This window comes from Hipposideros armiger, unplaced genomic scaffold (genome assembly GCF_001890085.2).
Source record: "Hipposideros armiger isolate ML-2016 unplaced genomic scaffold, ASM189008v1 scaffold_701, whole genome shotgun sequence".
NCBI classification, from domain to species: domain Eukaryota; kingdom Metazoa; phylum Chordata; class Mammalia; order Chiroptera; family Hipposideridae; genus Hipposideros; species Hipposideros armiger.
The window spans coordinates 570,477-573,462 of record NW_017732051.1 but is presented as its reverse complement, the minus strand read 5'-3'; positions in this window follow the sequence as shown (position 1 = coordinate 573,462).

Below are 2,986 nucleotides of genomic sequence, written 5' to 3'. Positions count from 1 at the left end.
TAGGTTTACCCGTGCATATTTAGGGTTAGACTTATTGGGCCATAGGACAACTGGATTCAAAATTAATATATGATGCTAAATTATTTCTAAATGATATTTTCTAGAGAATTAATTTTTCTAAAAAATACTTCATTTTATACATTGCTGGATTTTATTTGCTAACACTGTTTTGAATTATTGATTCTAGGTTCATGTCTGAGATTAGCCTGCATTTTATTTGCCTCTAATGTTCTTGTTAGGTTTTGTTATCAAGGTTATACTAATACAAAAATGAGTATTTCCACTTTTTCTTTTCTCTGAAAAAACAGCATTTAAGATTATTACTTGTTCTTGAATATTTGGTAGACATTTCTAATGAAAGTAAGTGGATTAGAATAATTTCCGTCTTAAAACTTTCAGTTAATGGTTAATATGTCAATTATTACAGAAATATTATACACGTCACAGAAACAGGGCTTAATTGTTATAGGAATATTTAGTTACTTACACTTTCATTCCAAATGTTTTTGTACCTTCTTTGTTTTTTCTGTGATCAAATTTTTCAAAATATAGTATCTTTTCAAACTAATACTTTTATTGACATTCTCTGCTGTATTTCTATTTTCTATTTTTTGTATATCTGCTTCAGTTTTCTCTTTCTTCCACAACTTTTGGGCCTACATTTTTTTCTTTTTTAACTTTATAAATTGATGCCTATTTTATTTATTTTCACCTGTATTTGTTCCTAATAGGTGCACTTAATGCATTACATTTGCTCTAAAGTGCTGCTCAGTTTTGCAACCATGTGATCTTTTGTTGTTTTTTTACAATTTAAAATGTTTTATTTAATTTACATTTTTAGACTTTTTTTCTTTGACACATTAGTTACCTAATTCCTGACATATGACATTTTTCAAATATCACTTTGTTATAGACCTCTATATACATTAAGGTAGAAGATTGTTCTTTATAATAAATCCGGAGAAAATTTTCTGAGATTTGTTTTATTTTCCAGTATGTGGTCAGCCTTCATAAATATGCTATACATCCTTGAAAAGAATGTGTATTATGCATTGTTGGTTCCGTGTTTTTTATACACCTATTAATCAAATTATTGGTTTGAATTGAGCAAATATTTTGCGTACTTAAAATTTATTATCTGCTTGATCTATTAGTTTTTGACAGAAGTATAATCATAAATCAACAAAATAAGGCTGGTTTTGAAAACATCTTAATACTTCTGACAACAGTTACTTCTCTTTTATAAAAAACTATATTATTAGGTATATAAAATTTATCATTATTATTTCTTTCTGGTGAATTGAACATTTTTTAATTTTCTGAAACTTCCTCTCACTTTTTAATGCTTAATGTAGTTTGCTTTAAAGTTTACTTTGTCTGATATATATTTATACAAGTTCTCCTTTGTTTAGTATTTACTTTGCATGTCTTTTGCTATTCTTTTATTTTCAGTCTTTCTGTATACTTGTGGCTTAGATATAAACAGTACTTTTAATCTATTTTGAAAGTCTTTGTCTTTTTCAATAAAGAATTTACTCATTTTACACTTAATATAATAACTATACTTTGGGAATATTTTTACCATCTTATTTTGTGACTTCAATTTCTCTCATCTTTTCTGTATATTTTTTTTCTTTTCTTTCATTTATTCTTTTCTTTCATTTGGATCATGTTTCTTTTTCCATGTATATTTGTCTACTTTATTTAATATTATGCAATGTTTTTAATTTTAACGGTTAGTTTAAATATGTTAATATGAACAAAAATCTACAGCTCTACATGCAGAAAATAATAAAGAATAAAAAAGGAGTAAACATATACATCTAGGTAAATGACAATATTAATTTATGTTAAGTTTTAAAATATACTAAAATACAGAAAAACAACAGCATACAAGTTTGGAAGATAGTATTATATGGGGTTAGGTGTTCTAATTATAATACCCATATTATGAATTATATATTATTTAAATATAATAGTATAATTTACAGGTCAAGACATCTCTAGGAAATAAATTACCAGAAGTTAGCCAAACTCAAGATTAAGGGCACAGTCCTCCAAAATGCTGCCCTCATTTCAAACACCAGCCACAAGCTCTAAGTTCCCCCAGGTCACACTCATTTCTCACCAACTGGCTATAAATTTGGAGTTTCCCACATCATGCTCAGTTTCAATTATTCATTAGAAAAACTCACAGAGCTCAAGAAAGTACAATACAATTACAGCTTTACTATAGCAAAAGGAATTGAATTAGAATTAGGCAAAGAAGAGACACACAAAGAGAAGTTTGAAAGGGCTCCAAATGTCTCTGGGGACATGTTTCTCTCCCCACATTGAAGTATGACAATACTCAAAAAATATTGCCAACTAGGGAAGTGTGCCCAAGCTAGGGTTCAGAGTTGTTAGTGGGATTTTTATTACCTAGGCAAAATTGATAAAATCATTGCCCAATATGACTCAATCTCCATATTCTATCCTGCCTGGAGATTGAGCTAATATCACATGGTCCAAACCTATAATCACATGGTTACACTTTCTGGCACAGACAGCACTTATTCTGAATCATCTCATTAACATAAACTATCTAGGGGCTCACTAAAGCCACCTCATCAGCATAAACTATCAGTTGTGGTCTGCAGGTCCACCATGAATAATAAAGATACTCTCATCACTAGGGAAATTCCAAGAGTTTAGAGCTTACCTATCAGGAACAGGGGACAAAAGCCAGCCAAGTTCTTCATTACACATAACTAAGAAAAGAAAAAAAAAGCTAAAGAACATAAATCTATTTAAAAAGAAAAAAAAAATAGAATAATAAAAAATTATAAAAATAAGAAAAAAGGACACAAAACTAGAACATAGAAAGGGTGAGACAAAAGGCAAACTGTATTTTGCTAGATTTAAACCTGTATGGTTTAAACACACAAATTGGAAAACAAAAACATTGGACTTATTTTCATTTTACATTTTTATTTATTTATTTTTT